We start from the raw sequence: 24,355 nt of genomic DNA, 5'->3' as shown, positions 1-24,355 counted from the left end.
CATTGTGACAAGATATCATACAAACAAGGGTATCGCATAGGCTCTCTACAAAAAAAAACTTCTACTGTGACCTACTTTACAGGATTAGAGTCGGGGAAATTTATAAAACCCTGCAAGGAGGAAGAACAAGTACTCAAGAGAGAATTAAGTAAGCGACAGGGAAAAGAAAATTCTAAAATTAAAATTGCTGATAGTCACAGAAGAGGCCTGCAACGAAAAAAACAAAAAATTGCATTGGCACTGTACATAATTGTCATTTCAAGAACTTCAAACTTGATGGAGAAGTGATCTAAAACCAGATGCTAGCTAGATGATAATACTGGTTGACATGGAACTACCCCAGAAGCTGTTTGACGAGAGTAACCACCATCCTTTTTAACTGGAGGTATTATTCCTTGAAGCATAAACACGGTATGCAGCCAATCCAACAAGAGCAACTGCTGCCCCAACTGTGTACGGTGAAACAAAAATTATGTAAACATAGAAACCAAGGAAAGAAATCACTTACTGCCAAGATCGGGAAGAGACTCACTGGCATAACAATAAACACATTGGTAGTATGACATTTGACCAGGCAGGTCATTTTCATAAAAATGAAATGCAAACTGACAGTACGCAACTCCTAACAACAATTTCTATCCATCAAGATATTCCAATTTTTATCTTTTTAACGATAATTTTACATTTGAATTTTCTCAAACAACAGCAGAGGAGTAAAAATAAACATACGACAGCATAATGGTAGATACAATTCCGGATCAATCGTACATTCGTACCCACAATATATACAATTAAGCAAGGAGAAATTTTTTGTACCAGGTGAGAATTATAACAATATCTGCAACATGGGACTAAAGGAACAAAAAGGATTCAAGCATCCTAAAAGCGATCTGATTTGGGTACAGAATAGCAATAAAGTGACATTTGTTAACAGCAGTTTTTGAAGATGTTTATTCCTTTGGTATAGATGAATAATTCCTTTCGATTAGAAAAACTTGTCAAACTTAACAAAGCTTTCATAAATTAAATATCATGAGAAAAAGATGACAATTATTTTCAAAAACTACACCTGTCAAAGTTTACTTCATATCTAATTTAATAGATTTTTCAAGCTTCAAGAACCCAATGAACCAATAGGATTTCCCCTGAAATATCAAAAGCCAACAAACGTACCTGAAGCAAACATAAGAGAACGATTAACAAGTTGATGGTAATGCTTGCGGTTTCTTCCCGCTTCTGTTTCAGGAATGCTCAAATGAGGGTGTTCTGCCGCGGTGATTATCCTTTGGAATATACTATTATAATCTCCTAGTTTCATGCTCACTGGAATAGGAGCTTCAATTCCCATATCCTGACTAACCTACAGCAACACATTTAGTATAAAAAAAATTATTGTTAAGTATGTTACACATACGATTTAAACACAATATGTAACTGTATTAAGGGAAAGGTATACTATCACAAAGGAAAAACATAGACAAAAGAAAATTAAAGGTTAGACATATTAGCTAAAGTAATCTGTACTACCACTGCTATCTGCTAAACTGTTACCTCCTGAGAACCAGGACATGACATCAGACATGTAAGAGAACCATTTAGTACTTTACTGTCAGGAAAAACAGTTATGGAAAGTCAAAGGTGTTTGAATGGACAAGAGCAAGCACTGTTTAACTGCCAAAATTTTGACTAGAATCTCGGGGATACTTGTGTAAATACATGTAAGTCGGAAAGTGGTGAATCTCCCTTGGTTGGCAGTTTGACAGAACCTCAGAAACATTCTAGTGTTCATATCAGGAGTCAATGAATTAAGGAAATCCTATAACAATCTTTCAAATCATAAATGCAGGCAAAAGAGTTACCCTTGTAGAATCTTGTATGGCCTTCGGATAAGAATCAAGATCATCCTTGGCAGCGACAATGAGGCAAGGCACCTCAATGCCACTAGCTTCTCCATGACTAGCAACCTCCTCAATCAATTCTGTTGTCCTCTTCCATGAACTTTCATCAGAACTGAAATAGTAATGATTATTTTAGCACACATGGGAATAACTAGAAGGCATGATGAAAAACATAACTGGTCTGCCAAGGTAGAAGTAGAAGCATAGAAACAAATAATTTTGGACTACAGAAAGTATATAAATCCCAATATATATATATATATATATATATAAACAAGAAAGCACATTTTAAATCTAGACCAATGAACTTCTGAAGAAAATAAACCATAACTAGCCATAGTTGTCACGGCGTCATGGCGATCCATGTCGGTGGAGAGGTGTTTGATCGATATATCGACACATCACCCGCCATGGCATTGCCATGGCGATCATGTCGACCATGGCAGAATTGTAATTAAATCCAAAGTTGAATGTCAAACTAGTAGATAAATCAAGATTTATAAGAGCAATGGCAGAATTGTAATTAAATCCAAAGTTGAATGGCAAACTAGTAGATAAATCAAGATTTATAAGAGCAATGGCAGAATTGTAATTAATCTGAAGTTGTAAAGGAGTGGCAGAACTGTAATTTAATGGAGTTAAAGAGAAAACTGAATGGGTTAAACAGATTAGCAATAGAGAATATAAGGGGTTTTATATAAATAATATAAGTTGTCCTTACTTGCAATTTTAAAGACTTGATGTCTTCTTCAACCTTGCAATAACACGATAGAAAGAGAGGCAGAGAGGAGGTGAACTGGAGTAGTTCCAGCAGAGGAAATTCCTTCTTATGAAGACGATTCTCCCTGCAATTTCTGGAACAAAATCGCAGCACCAAGGTCTGCCGATCCCAACGAGAAATAGCCCCAAAATTCTACTAGCAACCGAATGGTGAGGTCTGAAATCAGATCTGGCGGATGTCTTAGTTGCAGGTTACTAAACCAAGGCTAAAATAGGAGTTTTAGGGAAGCAGGGAGTGGGTCTAAGGTTGGGGAAGAAACAAAAAATTAAAGAAGAAGAAATCGAAGAGGGAAAGAGAGGCAGGAAGAAGAAATCGAAGAGAGAAAGAGAGACAGGACGCCATGGCATAGGTCAATATGCAAGAAGAAATCGAAGAGAGAAAGAGAGACAGGACGCCATGGCATAGGTCAATATGCACAGACCTCCAGCGCTAGGACGCCATGGCGACGCCATGACAACTATGTAACTAGCACATATAAACCAACAGAATGTGAAAATAAACAAGCATTCGATAAAAATTGACGAACTAAACCCAAGTGAAAAGAAAGGAACAGCAAACAGAATTTGCACCAACAGAAGATCCCAATATGACCAACAAGTTACTGCTTCTCAGATTCTGATGGGACTTTAGAAGCCTGCCTCAAGTTAGAGAAGTAAAACCCTTGGATCTTGTTTGGGAACACAAGAAGCTTAACCCCAGAATCTCAAATTCTATGCCTTTGCTGGGGTGCCCCTGCCCCAAGAAGGATAATCAAAACTTGCACAAAGCAATCTAAGCAACTTCATTAATTCATAAGATAATGGGGTACTTCTATGGGCAAGTTGCAATATGTAAAGGCCCAAAGATTGAACTCCAAAATAGAAACTAAAAATTAGAAAGTCCCTTATAAGGCTGAGACTTGGGTTACAAGTAATGAAACTAAAATAGAAACTCTAAGTTGCAAGGTTCAAAATAGAAACTAAGTCGAATTAAAAATAGAACTTAAGCCTACTTTCTAAATCTGAAATTAGAAACTAAACTGAACTTCTAAATCCCCATTCCCCACGCATAAAGCACCATGCAATCTGATCTTGGGCCCCACAGAATCTTCTAATAATATTCTCACCAAACCAAATTAGGGGTTGCGACAGTGTTCAAGTGAACAGTAACGTGAACAGTGTTTTGGCCTCTTCTTCATGTTTTGATCTACATCACCAAGTATTGAAAGAGTTTGTGTCCAAGTTTTAATTCAGTTTAGAGTCCAAGTAAGAGTCCCATTTTGTTTTAGTAATGGTTAGGAGTCTCTTATTTTATCCTTAAATACACTTGTAATCATCGTTTTATTGTCAGTTTGATGAATGAAAGAATTTTGGGTTAATGTTACCAACATGGTGCAGCTACTGGTCGTGTGATGAGGACATCACTTGAGGATTTATGCAGCCACCTGTCACTTCATTATGGCTAGATGACCTACATTATGTCTAGTTTTTTTTTTATTATTTTGTTGTATTTTTATTTGGGGCCAGAATTGTTATATACTAATGTTGTAAGGGAGTTATTGCTGGAAAAGTAGTTATTAGGGAGTTATTTCCTTCTTTTGTTTATTTTGAGTTTTAAAAGACTGTATTTTGACATGAAAGACTATTACCAAAAAACAACAAAAGACATGAAAGACAATGAATGATGACGGAACTTGTGAGATTTTCTCCATTCTCTGCAACATGAGTGATTCCCTGCAAACCTTGGAGTGAATCCAAGTCGGTGTGAAGCCAAAACCCCTTTACCTTCATTAACTCTTCTCTCTTAGGATACCACTCTCTTCCTCTCCCCTATTCCTTTTCCACCAGTCCCAATTTTCCCACTTTTGCCTTAAATTATAACCTCAACACAGTGAAGATTCATCAATTAACAGCAAGGAGGCACTGAGGATACATTCTTGGAGTTTGGTAGTGACTAAGCACTTGATCACAGCATTCCAACTCGCGGGACAATAAAGGAAGGTACTACCTATCATGTATCTTTTTCTAAATCCATGAATCCTAAAATGAATTTTCTGCACTTGTAATTTGGAAAATTCATCATTTATGGTCACTGTTAAATCTGATTTTCTGCATGTATGCTGTGAGTTTTGTGTCTTAGACCTTTTCAAACCCAAGTTCATTTCATCCTTAGACTTATATTAGAATTCCCAAAACTGTCCTGCACCATACCCCCCCCCCCCCCAAAAAAAAAAAACCCGAGGGGTGTGGACAAGTATAAAAAATATTGAAACAATCTTCTGCACATCAAGCCAGAAGTAACTATACCTAATAAACATAACAGCATTATAATCACCTGTCATGAACAAACACTGCTATGTCACAGGCTGCCAAAGACTCTTTATTAGACAGCAGATTTTTAACTCCCCCTTCTGGTATCTCTCGCAAAACAAGTGTCTTCTTAGATCCCTTCAAAAGCAAGTTTTACCAATTAAGTAAAATCAGCTACAGAAAATCCAAAGGAACGAATGAACATATTGCTTTAAATACAGAAAACAAAACAATCATGAATATAAAAGAAAGAGAGGCCTTCTGCCAAGTTCTAAGAGGTGCATGCTGTGATAGTGATTCTTATATAGTACTTACCCCTAGTGGATCAACAACATTAACTGCAAAGCGCTCATTAGTCGTTGAAGTATAAATTTCAGGGAAGGGCCTGCATTTGGAATAACCAACAACAAATGTCATTACTCTTAACTGAAGCAGGGAAGATTGCTTGAAGTGGATTGTTAAGGAAAAACAAGTATTTGAAATAAACAGGTAATATCAAGGGCATTTTTTAGTTGATGCCAAAGACCAACATAAATCAGATCAATTAGTTAAGAGTATGTACCTTCCAATAAATGAATTCAAAAGTGCAGACTTTCCACCATTTTTAGATCCAAAGACAAAGCATTGGTACACATTTCTTTCTGATTGTTGCTTCTTGCGATCTATCCGTCTTTTTCTAGTTACATGGATTGCTGATGCAGGATCGCCAGCATAACCAATGTATATTAAATTTGACAGACTACGAGCTGGGTCCAGCAGTGTCATGAGGGCCCACTGCAGCCAACATTTCCAGATATGACATACATTCAACAGCAAAAAAATACAAGTTAAGAAGGTTCAACAAATGATAATTGTATGTAGGTCAAAGTCACATGAGGAGATAGATGAGGAGGAAGAGAAAGCAGGAGATAACATTTGAAATTTTTAAAAAAAAATTATAGAACTTAGCAACAGTGTCACCAGGATAAAAGTGTTAGAACACCTGAAAAGGTGCATAAACATTTCAATAAGATAGATATAAATTGAAATGCATAGAATACAAGCGCCAAGCAGTGTCATGACTACTGACTATGACCAGCATTTTTTCAGAAAATTTTTACATAAATAGCTTGAATGGGAAAATTAAGGTGGTTCAAACAAATGGTAAATGAAAGTCGATGCTTATATCAGGAAAAAATGGCACTGAAACAAAAGGATAGCAGCAGTTTAAAATCCAAATACTTTGCAACCCATGGGATTGAAACAAGTCAAACAACAAATGCCAAATGTGAAGCTCTTAAATCAAAATTTAAAAAACAAGCTAGAAATGTTAGTGTTAGAAGTATCTTGTGGAGGGTAAAATGGGTATGTCCCATTCTCGAGAACAGCGTTAGCCATATGGCACTGGGCTTGTCTTCTCTCTTTTTGTTTCCTGTTTTACCCCTGTAAAGGTCTCTATATATTAATGATAATATCTGGCCTCTCTCACATTATTGAGAGTCCAGCTTTCCCATTTTCCTCTCCTCTTCTCTTCTCTTCTCTTTCTTTCTTTCTTTCCCTTCCCCTATTTCTCTGTTATTTACATGGTATCAGAGCATTTCTGATCCATAAGGGCCTGCTTCCACTGCCTTTCTCAGTCCCTTTCTTATCTCTGTAACCAAAAGAAGAAGGTGGGCTTGATTCCATAAGGGTTTGAAGACACTTTAGGAGTTTGCTCTACTGTAGGGGTAGTCTACCCCATTTCTGAAGTCTTGAAGGTGTTTGAAGGATTGCGGCAATGGTTTAGAAGCTTCGATTCATTTCTGAATCAGGTTTGGTGTTCTTTGCAATGCTTTTAAGTTAAATGAAAAGCATTTCTGGACTGTTTGTGGTATTTTTCCATAGCTTAATCCATATTTGGCAAGGATGAATCGATTATTTGGACTGTTTGTTGGTTGTTCTTTTCTTGTTGAGTTACTGTTATGATATCGGACTGTTTTTAGTGAGTTGCTGAGGTACTCTATTGCTGTGTGGGGGCTTTTATGTATGGATTACTGAGTTATTGTTTAGCTACTGTTTGAAGCCTATTATGGAGATATTGGTTTGCTGTTTGGTTGCCACTGTTTGAAGCCGATTGCTACTGGGCTGCTCTTATTTGCTGTCCAAGGGCCTGCTATACTTGGATCTTTGTTGGTTGAGTGCTATTATTCTTGGTTGGTATTCCTCTTTGGTGGTCATTATGGGAGAGACATCGAAGGATACCAAGGTTGTGCCCGAGGTTGTATCATCATCCCCAAATTTTCTGACCTCTAAGAATCTAGAAGGGAGTCAGAATTTTCAGCAATGGCACAAGATTGTGACCTTGGTTCTCACAGCCACAGGAAGAGGTGAGAAACATCACTTGACTGGCAAGAAACCTGCTACCATGACTGATGATGCTTGGGAGGTTGCCGATGCTCGTATCTTGGGTCAGATGTTAAACTCCATGGATAGTAATACTGTAGACCTTGTGACCCATATTAACACTGTTAAGGATCTATGGGATTATCGGGCTGTTTTATACTCTGGACACAACAACCTCTCCAGGATTTATGAACTCTCCCAAGAGTTGTATCGGGTTGATAGGAAGGGTCGACCCTTGACCCAACACTTTGCTGATTTCAAGAGGATGTATGAGGAGTTGAATGCTCTGCTGCCCATTACCTCTGATGTTACCCAAATGCAACTACAGCGTGAGCAACTAGCAGTTATGAGCTTCTTGGGCAGTTTAGGCCCTAACTTTGACTCCGTACGGTCTCAGATTCTTGGAGGTGTTACAGTTCCTTCTCTTGTAGACACTTTTTCTTGAGTTCTTCTTGTGTCTCGTGACACTACTCGAGTCTCTTCTGGTGATAGTACTGCTCTTGTGAGTAGTGCCCACAGTGGGGGTCGTCAGCCTACCAAGTCCCCCCCCCCAGCTGCATCTTCTCCTAGTACTCCTGACTTATCTGAGAGATCTGGTCCTTCAAGGAATTGCCACCATTGTGGAAAATCTGGTCAAATTCAGCATTATTGTTGGAAGCTACGTGGCAAACCTCCACAGTCCAAGGTAGCTAACACTGCCAATGTTGATCCTGCAGCCCCACTTGTACCTATTGAGGACCGACGTGGAATTTGACTATGACAGAGGAGGAATATGCTCGCTACAGCCAGGGCAAGGCTGCTCAGCACATTTCTTCCACTGCTACTTTTATCCAGAAAGGTAATGCCACTGCGTGTCTCTCCACTTCTAGGCCCTGGATTATTGATTCAGGGGCCTCAGACCATATGTATGGCACCTCAGGTATCTTTTCCTCTTTACAATCTTCTCATTCGAGTGTCACCTTAGCTGATGGTTCATGTGCTACAGTCAGAGGCATTGGTATTTTTCGGCCCACTTCTTCCTTGTCCCTATCTTCTGTCTTGTATTTACCTAAATTTCCTTTTAATCGCATGTTTGTTAGCTAACTTACCAATGCCTACAACTGTTCCATAACATTTTTTCCTGATTCTTGTGTCTTTCAGGATTTGCGGACGAAGAGGACGATTGGTAGAGGCAGGGTCTCAGGGGGGCTCTATCTTCTGGAGGACAGCTATGGAAGAAGAGTTACAGGCTTTGGCACATAACCACACTTGGGACCTTGTTCCCCTGCCCCCTAGGAAGTCTGCCATTGGCTGTCGGTGGGTCTATGTGGTCAAGGTTAATGCTGATGGTCTCTTGCTCGCCTGAAAGCTCGGTTAGTGGCCAAGGGCTATGCACAGGTGTATGCTGTCGATTATTTGGATACCTTTTCTCCAGTTGCCAAGCTCTCTTCTGTTCATGTTTTGGTCTCTCTTGCCACCTCTCATCGGTGGCGCTTGCATCAGCTTGATGTAAAAAATGCTTTCCTCCATGGCGATCTTCATGAGGAGGTATATATGGAGCAACCTCCAGGGTTTGTTGCTCAAGGGGAGTGTGGGTTAGTTTGCAGATTGAAGAAATCTTTGTATGGGCTGAAACAGTCCCCACGGGCCTGGTTTGGCCGATTTACAGAAGTAGTTCTTGAGTTTGGTTTGGCACGATGCAATAGTGACTCTCTCTTTTATCGTCGAACCAGTGCTGGAAAAATATTTCTGATTGTATATGTTGATGACATTGTGATTATTGGTGATGGCTCTACAGGATTCGATAGTTTGAAACTCATCTTCAACAAAGATTTCAAATTAAAGATTTGGGAAAGTTGAATTATTTCTTAAGGGTCGAAGTGGCTCAATCTAGGAAGGGCATATCTCTCTCACAACGAAAGTATACTCTTGACTTGCTTATGGAGACTGGGATGCTAGGGTGCAAACCTCTTGATAGCCCAATGGATCCCAATATCAAGCTTGTTGCAGATGAGGGAGATGCCCTTGATGATCCAGAAAGATACAGAAGGTTGGTTGGAAAGCTTAATTACTTGACATTCACTCAACCTAATATTTCATTTCCGATGAGTGTTGTAAGTCAATTCATGTCATCTCCTAGGACACCTCATTGAGATGTTGTCATTCGGATTTTGAGGTATCTCAAGAAGGCTCCTGGACGAGGATTAGTATACACTGATCATGGCCATACACGAGTTGAGGGATTTGCTGATGCAGATTGGGCTGGATCACCGATGGATTGGAGGTCAACTACAGGCTATTGTATACTTGTTCGAGGGAAACTTGTTTCATGGAAGAGTAAGATACAGAGTGTAAAAAAAAACAAAAAAAAAAAAACAAAGTGTAGTGGCTAGATCAAGTGCAGAATCCAAGAACTGAGTCATGGCCCATGCTACTTATGAGCTGGTTTGGTTGAAGATGTTGACCGAGCTTGGGTTTGAGAGCTCTACACCAATGCAATTGTGGTGTGACAACCAGGCAGCAATACATATTGCCTCAAACCCCATATTCCATGAGAGAACTAAACATATTGAGGTGGATTGTCACTTTGCAAGAGAAAAACTCCAACAGGGCGTAATCTCTACAAAGTATGTCAAGACGGGAGAACAACTTGCTGATATGCTTACTAAGTCTCTAGTAAGTGGGAGGGTTAACTATAATTGTAACAAGCTGGGCATGATTGATATATGTTCCAGCTTGAGGGGGAGTGTTAGAAGTATCTTGTGGAGGGTAAAATGGATATGTCCCATTCTCGAGAACAGCGTCAGCCATATGGCGCTGGGCTTGTCTCCTCTCTTTTCGTTTCCTGTTTTACCCCTGCAAAGGTCTCTATATATTAATGATAATATCTGGCCTCTCTCTCATTATTGAGAGTCCAGCTTTCCCATTTTCCTCTCCTCTTCTCTTCACTTTTCTTACTTTCTTTCTTTCCCTTCCCCTATTTCTCTGTTATTTACAGTTAGAAAACCTAAATCAATGGGCACAAACATGGCGAGGAGACAAATTTAAACTGAAACACATAAGAAAGACTTGAGGTACAAGGCTACTTCATAAATACAAGGAAAAGCAATAGTGGACGTACACACCAATGACAGGAATCCATTAAGTGATAAACCGCCCAATGCAGTCTTCTCCGCAGCCTCTTTATAAGGAGCTTCTCCCCAAGGACTGTCATTCAGAAACGGTAAATAAATACATAAGACAGCACAGGTAAAAAAAGTATCAGTGACACAGTGAAAGATTACAAAGACAGCACCATCAGCAGAATGTTTACATGGAATGTAATAGTGTAATACTGAGATAATGATTCAGATTAGTAGTGAACAACCAAAAATTAGAAAAGTATCATCAAATCAAAAACATTACACGAGGAGGGTGGGGGAATGATCAGCGTTGAAAAGTCAGAATCCACTCCGCTGCCTTCACAATTTACTTTAGTAAGTTTCATTAAGGTAGAAGATACAGCTCTACGGGCCCAAAAATGCCTCAGAACAATCTGCTAAGAAGGAAGCCACCCTAGAAAGTAGAATCCACAAACAGATGCATGGGCACTGAGCAGGCACCATATGAGCACCACAGTTTTGAGGCATGAACCGAGGCTAAGCAAGGCATTCCTCCAAACCCTTGCCTCAAGGCAAGGCTGGAAACTTAAGCTTCAAACCCTTTCTAAAAGAAGGTGAGCAGGTCTAACTAGAACTCTAGAAACACAATATCCGATTGCAAGCCAATAAAATCATAGTATTCAACAATTCCCATATTGATTATTCAATGGCATGAGTACAAGTACCTGACAGTAGTTTCAATAAGTTTATCAGTGACAAGGGGAAAGGAAAAACTGCTCCAACATAAACTAAGAGAAATTTTGGTGTTTTGCTGATGCTAATAATCATTGATTCAACCAAAAAAAAAAAACCCCCACCTTTCCGGTGCAGTAGAAAAAAGATCATCAAGCTCAACAGGTCATAGGGCCCCATCCTGGCAGGCACAAAATACTTAGGGTCAGAGTTTTAAAATATAGAGGATTAGCTAACATATAAGAGTACCTTATGCATAATCTAAAACAGGAAAGCAATTGAATGATCAATATAACTAAATCAAAGGGCATAATAATTGTGGGTTCATCGTGATGTTTCTTCATCTGAATATGGTCAGTATTTCAAATATGTAATCCATTGGCATGTCAAATTTGGGCAATAAAGTGGGCAATTCATGGTTCAAAAAATAAAACAGAGAAAGAGAGAAGATTTATGTTTTGACTTATTACATTGTATGATCAACATTTCACTAAGTAATAGAAATATAATATTCCATGTGTAATGTAGTACTGTAATTAAAGACTCAAAGAGCATCCCAGACTCCCAGTACACAAGGCTCCCACTACTGTAAGGTCTAGGAGGGGCAAATGTATGCAGCCTTAGCCCCTGCTTCGCAGGAGAGGCTGTTTCCAAGTTTCGAACCCGCAACCAGCAGGTAGCAATAGGACAACTTAACCGTTGCCCCAAGGCTCGCCCACTAAACAGAATACTTTTTCAGAGAATAGAAAACCAGATTAGGGAAAACTGTCACAAGACAAAATCAGATGGTCAGATTAGAGCAAAACTCAGATCGAGTTCTGTGTTCAGGGTATACAACACTTGCTGAAAATATCAGATTGATCCAAGAGCTGGATCTGGAGTTATGAAGCAATCCTAGTGATAATAGAAGAGTGGTATAACCGTAAAATCACAACTCAGAATAAAATTCAGAAAACAGAAATATGATGGGCCACTCGATTCTAATCACAACAACAAACTCAGCCTTATCCCAACTTAATGGGGTTGGCTACATGGATCCAAACAAAACAGAGTACGGAAAATTGGGGTCTAAACAAAAAAGGGGAGGGAAAAGAGATGAGAAATGCAAAATGGAAAATGACAAATGAAAGATGAAAGTAAGAAGAAAGAGGCACAGCCCAGCAAGTCAGGAGAATCTCGGCTAAATGGGGTCTACATGGATCATTGCCCTCCAATAGGCTCTCTCCGAGGTCATACTTGGTACAAGACCTAGACTATGCATGTCCTTCCTCACAACTTCTCCTATGGTCATTTTAGGCCTTCCCCTAGCTCTTTTAGCTCCTTCAATCGGAATCATATCACTCTTCCTTACTGGGGCGTCCTTAGGCCTTCGTTGAACATAACCATACCACCTCAAACGACTCTCGGATCTTGTCATTGATCGGGGAAACTCCCAAATCAGCTTTAATAAGCTCATTCCTTACTTTATCCTTCCTAGTTTTTCCGCACATCCATTTTAACATCCTCATCTTTGCCACACATAGCTTCTCAATATGACACTTCTTAAATGTCCAACATTCTGCCCCATACATCATAGCTGGTCATACAACAATCCAATAGAACTTTCCTTTAAGCTTTAAAGGAATAAGTTGGTTACACAGCACTTCGGACGCACCTCTCCACTTCATCCATCCTACTTTAATTTTCTATGAAATATCATCCTCTATGTCACTTTATTTATTTATGATTGACCCTAGATATCTAAAATAGTCACATTGCGGTATCTCCCTTTCCCCAATTTACACCATGTCAGTATCCAGTATGACTAAAATTACAAATCATATACTCCGTCTTCGTTCTACTAATCTTAAAGCCTCTTGTTTCCGAGGTTGATCTCTATAGCTCTAACTTAGCGTTAATCTTTGCTTTTGTCTCATCCACCAAAACGATATCATCGACGAAGAGCATACAGCATGGGACCTCGTCTTGAATGCTCTTGGTTAGGTCGTCCATAATAATGCAAATAGATAAGGGCTTAAGGCTGATTCCTGATGTAACCCGATCGTAATTGGGAATTCCTTGCCCTGACCTTCCACAGATCTCACACTAGTCACCATGCCCTCATACATATCTTTAGTTACATCCACATATTTACTCGACACCCCCACTTCATTAGAACATGCCAGATTAAATCCCTAGGGACTCGGTCATAGGTTTTTTCCAGGTCAATAAAGACCATGTGGAGATCCACTCGATTCTAATCATGTGACATAAATATCAGCAATAATAAATCAACAGAAACAGTAGTTCGATTAGCAAATAAATATATGGTATTAAATCTGGAAAACAGGGGCAGAATTGGGAGATTTAATTATCTTCAAATCAGCAAGTCTGATAAAAATCAAACTATGGTCCAAGGTATCCTTGAGGATGAACAACAACTCCTCAAAAGTTGAGGGTGATCTGATGGCCAGATTTTCTCAACTGCAACTCATGTCTAAAAAACACTTGCATATGAATTCCAGATCAGAATATGAATTGCAGAAAACCAAAAGAATACCAAATTGTTTAAAGGAGGAGAAGATGGACGAAGAAGAATAAGAATAGTGGGGGGTTAGGTTGTATGTACCCTAGGTTCAAACTAAACACCCCTTGGACAGGCAGCAGACTCAAATCTCCGAAATGGCTCTCCAATCACTTCCAAAACCTGAGGTGTAATGTCAGTGAATTCCTCAGTTGAACATGCCAATTTAACAATATTCTGTCTGGCCTCCAGGCACAACCTGACCTTTACTCTTTACTTCCCATCAAATACTCTCCTACTTCTCTCCTTCCATATTGATGCAGATCAAAACATGAAGAAGAGGCCAAAACACTGTTCACGTGAACAGTGTCACAACCCCTTAATTTGCCTTGGTGTGAATGCTACTAGAAGATCTTGTTGGGTCCAAGACCAGATCATGTGAAGACTTTATTAGAAGACTCAATTTTGTTTGTGTGGGGGGAATTAGGAGTTTTGTTTAGTTTTTATTTTTAGAATTATTCTCTTAGATATTTTGTGGTTGTCTATTAAGCAACCTTAGCTGTTTAGTTTCTAATTCCAGATTTTGAAAGTAGGCTTAGCTTTTATTTAGAAGTTTCTATTTTCCTTAAGTTTATGTTTTTAGTTTGTTTCCTTTTCTTGCAAGTTTCTAATTTTCTTACTTGTAAGGTAAGCATAGCTACCCATAAATATGTAATGACCTTAGAGGCCCCCCACCAACGATTTTAGTTGATGAATGAAATTTGCTTGGATGCAATGAATATTCTCATGTCCAATTGGTTGTGACTTGAAGGACTGAAGGAGCCTGGCAGAGAGAGCCTAATCCACCTATCCCCACTTTCTATTTTCTTCTCTTCTCTGTCTTCTCTTCCTTTCCATCGATCCCCTTGTGTGCTTTGATCTCTAAGTTTGTTACAAGTATTGAAGAAGAACCAATCGAAGGCTGCATTAACTTCAACACTCCAAGGTTGTTGCTGCTGCTGTTCCTGCAAACTGTTTAGTTGCTGCAACTCCTGAGTAACTCCGCATCCCACCACCAGAACCTGCTGGGTTTTGGAACACAGAATCACACCACCTGCCCCTCCATTCGATCCCAATTCTGGCCTATTCTATTGGCTGGATTGCTCCATCTCCACAATCTTCTATTTTCATTCCCCTACCATAACTCCACCTTGTCCATCGAAATCACATCAAACTTGCAGCAGATCTCCATCTCAATAAACCCTACACTCGATCCTACTTGGAGTCCAAGTGCAGTGCTGATTTGCAAGATATTTCCAAACCTTCTAATTTGGGAATACCTCCATATCTCAGTCTCCTACCATCAGAATTTGCCGAAATTTGGACCAAAGCTTCTCTTCAGCCTGTTCTTCATTCGACCAAACTTTGGAGACATTCTACAGGCTGGTTTGGTTTGATTTACTAAACCTTCTAATTCTGCCCTTGTTTCTATTTTTGATTTGTGGGTAATTGGGACTAGGTTAACCCTAATCTAGTCTTACATTACATATGGTCCAAGGTTACTATATAAGGCTAAAGTTCCATACCACCTTTTTCTTTAGTGGTAGAGTAATCTCAATCCACTTTCTAAATAGATATTTTAGAAGGGGATTTGGATGGGTAACCAACCACAGTTAAAAAGGACCAAGAAACATGGTTCAAGAACTCGGTCGAAATTGACAGTTTCGACCAAGATATCACGGTTTCTCAAGAAACCAAGGGTTGAAATGACATGTTGCATGGATTTGATGGGTTTCGCATGGTTTCGACACCATTTCGGGCATATTTCAGTAATTTCGCAAGTTTCGACCTGAACACCTATATAAATTCACTTATCCCCATCAAAACTTGAGAAAACCTGGCTCGAAACTAGGACAGGCACTTATTTATGTCAAATATCATTCAAATAAATGTTTTCATTTACTTAAGATATTTTTCATAAATAAGAAAATACCCTCTATTTGAATCCAATAAAAATAGTTAAAAAATCAAATTCTAAAAAGATAAAAAGTCAACACCTCAATTCAAGAACAAAAAACTGGATTTTCGAAGATAGGTGCAATTTTCAACTTTTAAATGCCGAGGGTTTTTTTCAAATCTAAAAATTTCATAAATATTAATATGATAAAACATTGCTAAAAACCAAAAGAGTGGTAAAATATTCATTTGTTTTGATGTTTAAAAATTTATATACGTTCAGAGCGATTTTAAATAGCATTCATACACACCAAATAAGGTTTGATCGGAACATAACTCCTTTAATATAAATCAGATTTAAGTGATCTTTAGACTTGTTGGAAAGCTCACAAAAATGTGAACAACTCTTCAGCCCTGTAACGTAGACTGAATCTTCTAGCCAAATAGAAAACTTAACTCCTAAACTGGTCAAGAGTTAACCTCTTTAAGGACAGCACCCATGCAAAGAATTCACACACACAAATTTCTGCCACATAGCAATTTTGTTGGTGACTAAACTTCCTTGAACAGTTGTCCAAGTCATTGTCTATCAGCTTGGTAAGTTTCAGTGCAACCCAATTTTCCCACAAAAAGATGTAAAGCTCCAAAAAATGGTTGAAAAATCATCTTTGGTAATTTTGGTTCAACCACCTAGAATACAAGATAAAAAGTTCAATTCAATTTGGGCTCAAATTTAACATGGCAAATCCAGTTTGTACAAACCATCCAATGGTGGTTCCCCCAAGATCCACACTACATGTCGCCCCAAAGTAGTGGACCATCATGAGAAGGCTCTCATGATGGGGACACGAAGTTAAGTTTCCCACGATTACACACAATTGTCTTTTTCATATGGGCTGCACCAGGCACTATTACTAAGCAGTTATTGGCAACCTACATTCTTTTCTAATATCGTTTCACATTATGGGGTATTGTAATCAAAGGTTAGGCAATAGGTTAATTCATACATTATAATCTAGTAGATGACATACCTTATTGTACGAGTTTGATCAAGGAACAACTAGTTGACTACAGACTTGGTATAAGCCTTCAAATTTTAACTTTTGGAACATGTATAACTTTATGTGTTGCTGTACTTTCTAACATAATGTATATCAAAAGATGAAACAAGGACAAAATTATAAGAAATGAAGGGCTCCTAGTCTCTCACGAAGGGAGCTCCTCAATAGAGGAGAGGATAAGGGAAACCACCACCAACTGCAACAAGAAGTTGAGACAAAGCTTAGTAAGTAGATTGAGTTGCAGCCAGTTGTGGGGCCAGCATAGAGATTGAAAATAGCTTATCGTAACATTTTAACACACGTAAACAATTTTTGCTCGTGAGGCATAAAAGATCAACAACATTGTCATCTCCAATGACAGCCATTATTATAAGAAATCCCAAGTACTGTACATAAAAATCTTTAGAATGTGAACATAAACTTAGTTCCTCTCAACGAGGTGAAGGATATAATCTTTAGAAATATATCACCATAATGAAAGCAGAATATCCTGTTTCCCATTCATTCAGTCCCCAAAACACTCAAAACCGCATGAGTTGTCACAATAGCCAGTTTGGATCAGTTCTGGCTTCTATTTGCACCTCATCTGTGTCCAGCTACCAGTTTAAGCAATTCCATTCCTTCCAATGCATTAAATTCAACCAGAAACAAACATTGCACGTAGAAAACTCAAGAGGGAAACAAAAGAAGAAAATAAAATGGTTGATTGTTTATTCAATATTAATTTCAGGAAAAACACTGCAATCAAAAAATGAAACTGAAATACATAGCAATTTGAAAAGAATAAAATCAGACCAAGGAAATTTTTGTCACAGTACATTGCTAAGGCATTAACGTCATGCAAATAAACCAAAGCAAATCCAACATCAATATAAACTAATTATGAACTTGCCACATTATCATAGCAACTGAAACAAAACTTGGGCATCATAGTAAAAGAATGGGGCCGTGAGTAATCCATACACCATCATAGTCAAACAAGCTGAAGATTCTGCTCAGGAACTCCACAGCTTCATTTGTCAGCTCCACACTCTACAAGATGTAGTTTAGAATAAGTATTTTGAACTAACACCAGAAGCTTCAATACCCACAATCAAGCTTTCATAATTAAGAGTCTTATTTCCCATCAATTTCAAAACAATGCTGAATACAGATAGTTGAACCTTCTATCATAGTAAAGGTAGAAAGTAAGAATAAAGTGAAACAAAATAAATGAAGTCGTAGATGCAAGGGAAATTCTCTTCCTCAACTGGAAACGAAAGAATTAATTAATACAAGTATATCATTTGAACAAGTACCAGTAGTCTGTGCATCTATTTTACGTAAATGGATGTACAGAGATTAGCATCTACAGCAATATCAGAATGTATGTGTGTGTGTCTTTGCGTATATGAAAGAGCATATGATCACATGAACTGTCCTTCCACCCATAGTTCGAGAACTCGTGAAATCTTGACTGAGATCTCTTTTTTGGGAGGTCGAGTCGAGTTGGTATACGAGTTCTCAAATTACATTTTCTTGGTCGAGATCTTGGGTCGACCTAGATCTCGACCCATCTACTTCTTTAAAAGTCATCTAACTCGACAAAACTCGATATTTCTCGATCGAATTCTGTCCAAAAGCTATTTTCTTCCCCATTTGAAGGCTGTGACTCATTTTACCTCTGGATTTCAAGTCGTAATTTGCAGGAGAGTTGATTCAGCTACACATTTGAACGATTCGGCTACACATCTTCAAGATTCATTTGCAGTGGATCTCACGCCTCATGGCAACAGCTATATCCTAGGATAGAGGACTTGACACATGCTGATGACAACTCTTATATGCTTGGTGTGGAGCACTATATGCAACAGTGCAGCAATGCTATGTCATGGGAAGACTATGTGGCACTACTGGGAACTGAATACTTGATTCAAACTCAGTTTATGTGATGATAGTTGTAACAATGTTAAACAGTTTGATGTATCACTTTAACATTTATAATGCTTATTTAAGTTGTTTAACTATTAATTGAATGTTTTGCTTGCTTTCTATTACTAAATTATGTGTAGAGTAGGGTCATGGTACTAAATCTCGTTTCGTTTCGGTGTTTCGGTCTGACCGAAATTTCCGAGATTATTGAAATTTCGTCGAAATATGGTATTTTTCTATGAGTGTAAAATGTCAAAAATACCGAGATTTTCGAAATTTTTGAAACGAGATTTACCGAAATTACCGAGATTTCCGAAATTTCCGAAAAGAGATGACCGAAATTTCCGAAATATTCGAAATATTGCACGTGACACTTTTAGTGACTTTTCAATATCTTGCGATATATCGAGAGTCCACGATATTTCGTCGATATCTCACGAGATATCGTCGAAATATGGTATTTTTCCATTTCGGATTGGTATCGTATCTCGGACAGCTCGAGATATACGAAATTTGGCGAAATATCGCCAAAATTTCCCGAGATTTTGAACCTTGAGTAGGGTACGTTAGTACGTCGTCGCCTACCAACTTAGGGTCCGAAGTAAAACTCTTGTTTGGACTTTGTTTTTGCAAAATCTGATAATGCCATTGTGTTTAAATGGACTAAAATAGGCTGAATACCAAGTTTCAGACCCAAACTAGGTCTAAAACCTACCGAGTTGAGGTTTCAAGTTGGAAAAAAAAAAATGCACCAACTCGACTGAGATCTCGGTTTTTCCCAGGGTCAAGTTGGGGTCGATTTCCGAGTTTTCGTACCTTGCTTCCATCATAGAAATCATAAGGTACCCCAAAAGATGATCTATTAGTAACCCCATTAAACTCCTTGAATGTGATTTAAAATAAATAATTCCTTTGAGTGCACAGGCCAATCAAATAAGAAGCTCCAATAACCAACAAATATGGAATCAACCATGATTTCCCATATGGAAAAAAAAATTCTATCTTACCAGGGCTTAGGGTGCCTTAAAACCAGTGATATAGAGCTATTGGATGTAATGTGGCATTGAAGGCTTCTTCATTTTCTAAACTGCATAATTGGATTTTATTTTTAAATTTTAATTGCAGATGGATGGTTGATTTTGTAACCTAGGCCTTAAAAAGGTACTTGGGTCTTCTTTTATTTCTCCCTAAAGTATTGTAGGGGGACTTACTGGATTATTGAGTGGAAATTCATCTTACCCTTTTGATTTCATGTGCAAACTTTAGAACCTTTCCACAAGGAAACAACCACACGAAATTTGCTATCATTTCCCCCAAAGGAAGTTGCCTAGGAGCCTCCCTGCTGGCCCAGACTGTAACTGCAACTAAAGTGTCAGTTAATTGTTTGCATATCATTCTTTTTACAACATGCCGTAGAATTATTTTTATGCATCAAACCCTATTTGTACACTAGATGCAGCCACACAGGTAAGGACCAACAATATTCAAGGAGGCTCCATTATCACATGCCTGATGAAAGTTTAATTCAAAAATCACATCTTTTATCTTTCTGACTCACATGTGAATAGCCAGTAGATTTTAAAATTAACACCCACAATTTGATACATTTTCCTTAGCCCAATATAAACCTAAGCACAGATTGAAATTAAGAGCAGTTATTTTCATAGCATAGCTGCTGACTTATTTCCACATCCAATCAGCAATCCCATGCACATACAACATGGATGTTACATGTGCCATGCTGCGCAATTAGTCCCACATGCCCTGTCAAGGTCTTCAAGAACAACATTTTACATTCTCACAAGCTGCAATTAAGAATAAGCATATGTTCAGATTAACAATACAATCTCAATTATTTGCCTTCATCTGGCAACCCAAATGTGAGGAATCCTACTCCAAGTACAAAAGTTTAATTATAATATTTTTGCCAGAATGGGGCCCTTTTTAAGAAGAACATTAGAATAATTTTCCAACGATAGTATTAGTTGATTTACTTCATACCTGTTCAGGCAAACATAAAATTGAAAAAACATTATCATTCGATGCTGCCGCTAGTAACCCATATTCTGGACCATTTTCAAATTTTAAAGCAAAATGAAAGCAGCCTGGAGTCCAAAATATCTACAAGATTATAGAGCCAAAACAACTTTTTAGCAAGTTCTTTTTTCATTTCCAGTGAACAGTCTCACTAAGTGAAATACCTGATCAGGACACCGTTTGATTGGAACTGGAAGTAGATCATCCCTGAGTTTAAGATCATTATTGTATCCGAATGTTCTCAACACAGTCCATGTTGTCTCAAGACGACCTTTTTCTATAAATAGTGCATGAAGGAAAAGGAATCCAGTCAAGGTAAGACCATAACTGTTGACCCCTTCAGGCAGTTTCTCCTGTACAACCCTCTTAACCCCAATTATTTCAGATTGCTGAAGTGGAGCGTTAAAACATTTAACCTGTTAACAGGAAAGAAAAATGATACAAAAAATTATTATTCCAGAAAGTAAAAACCAAGAAATAGTTGAAATGCATTGCTTAACAGCTAAAATACAGAACAAAAGTACAAAGTATACGGTAAAATCCTACAAAAAAAGAGTAATATACTATAGGAAAACCTGGAAATCATTTAATTCTGCATCACAGAGAGCACCATCCCTGTCACTGTCGCATAGAATAAATATCCGCTTCAATGCCCTAACACATAGGGGCTTCAAAGTCTGTGTTTCTTGATCAAATAGCGGGCCTGTTGGATGAAGAACTGCCTTTTGAGCATAATAGAAAACCTCTGGGACCTGCAGATGAATAAACTTAATATTAAATTTCTGACTGCGACGTGTCATGCTGATATTAGGATGTGGGGAAATTGAGTCTGAAAGACCAAGTGAGATTAGCTAGGCTACAGTACTTGATTCCGCGATAGACAATCATATTGCAACAGTAAAACTGCAAACTAAAAATGGCAAACGCATGCACATCTTTTGATTAATTCAGTGGCGATATTTGCATGAAAGCTACATAAAGTTACAAACTGTCTTTTTCACCTGTTCCTTCTTATTACCGATTCTAAGTATAAATACTATCAGTGGTATTGCTAAAAGTCCTGAGCTCTAGTCTTCCCTAAAAAAATAATAATAAAATATAAAAGAATGGATCAATGCTGTTAAAGTATAAAAGAAACTGAGGGAAAAAGAGAAAATATCAAATACATCGTAAGAAAATTAAATCATACCTGTATTAAGTTCAGAGCCGAACATTCTATACAAGTTTCAATCTCTCTAAACTGCTGCATGATAGGTAACATCACCTGTTCCAAGCTCAGCGATCGTTGGTCAGCTCGTAAATCCAGCTTGCAACCAACCACAATCACCGGCACCTTCACCTGTACAATTGCCCGCGGAAAGAGGAGGAGGATTAATCAAAATACTTACATAGAACAAGGCGATAAATTCTATTAATCAATACAGAGCCAAAAGGGAAGGGGGTGGGGAAGCTAAAAACCTCTAGTCTACGAAGTTCCGGCAGCCAAAAGGTACTCAGCCGATCAAGCGTTGCATGATCGTCGCATGCATAAGTCAATACCACAGCATCAGCCTTACTCAATTCTTCGGCAAGCTTATTTCGATTCTCCGGGCTAATGGAATAGAAACGATGGAATCAAATTTCATGTCAAAATAATTTAAAGGGAAAAAATGGGAATTCCATTAACAAAACTAGAATTCAACTCAACAGCAAATGGAAAAAAGAAAATTCGAAACCTGGATGAAGTATCATAGATCACAAGCGGGACACGGTCGGGAAAATAATCGGTCGGCAGGCGCGTAGGAGGCAATCCAGGCGGAACACTGCTAGGAAACGCCTCGGCCGCAGCTGTAACAATCAAACTCGACTTTCCAGTTCCGCGGTCTCCGACCACAACGACACGAACGATGCTCTGAGAGAATGAACCCGCATTCCCATCTGAAACCACCATTGAAGCTAGACAGCTTTCACAACGAACTGAATGACAAAGCCCCTAGCTCCGAAGAGGGTGGAGGTGAGTGAAGGATGAAACGGGACTCAATAATCTATCTAGTGTTTCGAGCTGTTAAGGTCTCACTGGTTTTCTCGACGGATGCATGAACAACAGAAACCCTGGTTCCAGGTTGATGGAGGCATGCGTGGACTTGAAGAAGAAGTTAATGGAGATGGGACTTTGGGAGGGAGTGAGGGACTCGTGAGGAAATCAAAAAGTGTCGTTCCATAAAAACTTTTGGTTCTTCCTTCCAGCCCCAGGTTGTCTTCCCTACCACTTTCAGCTTGGTCGGCTCAATGAGCGGACGGACCGGCACGGGTCAAAGTTCGGGCCATCCGTGTGGGCTCGAGAGTGTCAATTGCCACAAGAGTTGACAGAGAACCCAGGCACCCAGGCAGGGATTTTTATCGTCTCAATTACATTTCAAGTACACACCTGCGATGAAGACATGTGGTGTTAAATGATCTGACGGTCTAAATTAAAAATCCTAATTTATCTTTCATTTGGCTCAAAATCGAAAGTTTCCCTTTCCCTCCATTCTCTCTTCGTCTCTGTTCTCTCCAGACGACGAACTGTGCTCCACGGTGGACTCCTCTTCACGATGACGATGACCTGATCAGACTCACCGTAAACTGCATCCTCACGCCGGCGTTCACCTTCCTCGTGGTTTTCGTTTCTAAATCCCTAACTCTCTGCCATAATTCCAGGCGTTCATCTTCCTCTCACGAACGAAGCTCTCTGCCCCTGGTACTTCAAGAGGTAAATGGGAGTATTCCTAAATCCCCAACTTCCTCTCCTCGTTCATCTTTTTCGCACGAACAAAACCCTAACCCATTCTGACTTTGGGTTTGTTTTGCAGACCCTCATCTGCAAACTCCTCTCCCCCAAGGCGCTGGAGGCGACGACGACTCCTCTTCTCCACACGCCAGGTATCGCTGCTATCTCTCCCTCTCACAATTTTTTTTTTTTTGCCATTAAGCATGGCGTTTATTTTGCAGACCAAACCCTATCTCCTCTCCTCCAAGGCAGCGGCGGCGGCGACTGCGGCGACTCCTCTTCACACTCCAGGTATCCCCATGACTCCTTTCCTTCGATCTCTGTTACCTTTACATTGCCTCTTTGTTTGTGTTTTGTGTTTTTGTTTTTTTGTTGCCATTGTGTCGATTTGGAACCAAATCAATCAGTGATTATTTAGAAGTGAAGACGTGGTGGATTCCTGTTCTGGTTTTTTTTTTTTTTTTTTTGTTCTTTCTTTTTTATGTATCCCTTTCTATCATTCAAGCAAGGTTCAGGTTAGATTTGTTAGTTTCTAAACCCAATGGCTTAGATTTAAAACTTTGCATCAATTTCTGGTTTTTCCTGGCTCATGATATAATCAAGTAATTAATCAAATAAGATTTGTGATTTTTTAGGATCGAGTTTTCCTTCAGCCACGGTCAAGGGGAATCCTTAATCATGGCCGCCTTCAGATGGGCGGCAGAGGGTATTGCGCAACAATAGGGGAATGTTTTAGGACCCCAGGATGGTGGCTGAACCCTACAGTACTACATGCAGTTGTAAGAAAACTTTCTGCATTTTATTATGTTAAACTAAAAGCAATTTAAACTGAACTTGAGTCATCAAAGCGTCACATAATTTTTTTGTGTTTTAAGACTGAGTGGCATGCTTATGAGAATGTTATGGAGAAAGTGTTCCATCTCCGCGGGAGAAGAAAACACCCACAAATCTACCACCATTATTATTTCTATTATAGGGAAAATGGGCAAATTACCCTTCCCCTGTTATTACAGGGATAG

At 38.9% G+C, this 24,355-nt stretch overlaps 1 pseudogene; it reads right to left on the bottom strand.

Annotated features, from left to right (window-relative positions):
* Positions 1-229: 229 nt before the first annotated feature.
* On the bottom strand, positions 230-22,723 carry LOC122641829 (annotated as a pseudogene).
* Positions 22,724-24,355: the final 1,632 nt, after the last annotated feature.

The sequence above is a fragment of the Telopea speciosissima genome, chromosome 1, assembly GCF_018873765.1.
Source record: "Telopea speciosissima isolate NSW1024214 ecotype Mountain lineage chromosome 1, Tspe_v1, whole genome shotgun sequence".
NCBI lineage: Eukaryota > Viridiplantae > Streptophyta > Magnoliopsida > Proteales > Proteaceae > Telopea > Telopea speciosissima.
The sequence above is the reverse complement of the archived record's forward strand: the minus strand, read 5'-3'. Positions and strand labels throughout refer to the sequence as shown.